The following is a 910-nucleotide window of genomic DNA, read 5'->3' as shown; positions in this document are numbered from 1 at the left end:
AAAAAAAAAACACCCCCACGCCCCCCCCCCCCCCCCCCCGTAGGAGTCAAGGACTACTTGAAGTGCAGAAACAGAGAGCTGCTTCCTTAACAGAGGCTGAGCCTAAATGGGACTAATGGGCACAAGTGTCTAATTAGTAGCAGCTGCCAAGGGGTGGAAAGCCGGTAAGCCTAATCAGTGGACTAGTGCACACCAGGGCTGAAATGCTAAGGCGGCAGACTAGCCCAGGGAAGGGCTCTGGTACAGCCTTAATAGGAGGACTTGCTCCTAAAGCATAGCACCTGTTGCAATATGCTACTGCTTTCCAGCTGGATGATGCCCCAGGCCTCCACTGCCCTGGCCTTTTCCTGCCTTGACCTAGGAACCTACTGAGCAGACAGAGCTGCAGAAGGTGCCCTGCACGCAGGCTCCCAAGCAAGCATTATAATATAAGCTGTGCCCATCACACTCTAGTCAAAATCTCCTTTTTCCTCCTGCTGTGAAGGAGGCAGTGACTGAGCATTGAGCGGAGGAAGTCAGACTGGAGATCTCTTCCGGGGATGGTTTCTCATTGCTGTCAGCTGGTGAGCTACTCATTCATTTCTTTGTGCATCCACTGGGGAAATCTCTCAGCCTGTCCCTCCTCCCTACCACATCATCTGTCTATCCAGGAAACAGAGGGTTTGTGTAAATTGGTCTAGTTTAGTGCAGTTAATATCTCCAGTAACGCACGCTGGGAAAGGGGTAATCAACTGTCATGCTTCAAAGAATAAGCCAATCATCTCCAGGGGTCAGAGGAAATCCCATCCTTAGCCTTCACAGCCTGTGAGCTGCACTGGCTATTTTGCTTGGAGCATTATGGGGTTGACTTCACTTTCCTCTGCATTTATCAGGAAGGGATCACCGCTGAGACGAGGACACTGAACAGTAT

Source organism: Alligator sinensis, unplaced genomic scaffold, assembly GCF_000455745.1.
Source record: "Alligator sinensis unplaced genomic scaffold, ASM45574v1 scaffold1496_1, whole genome shotgun sequence".
Taxonomy (NCBI): Eukaryota; Metazoa; Chordata; order Crocodylia; family Alligatoridae; genus Alligator; species Alligator sinensis.
This window is presented reverse-complemented; position numbering follows the sequence as displayed.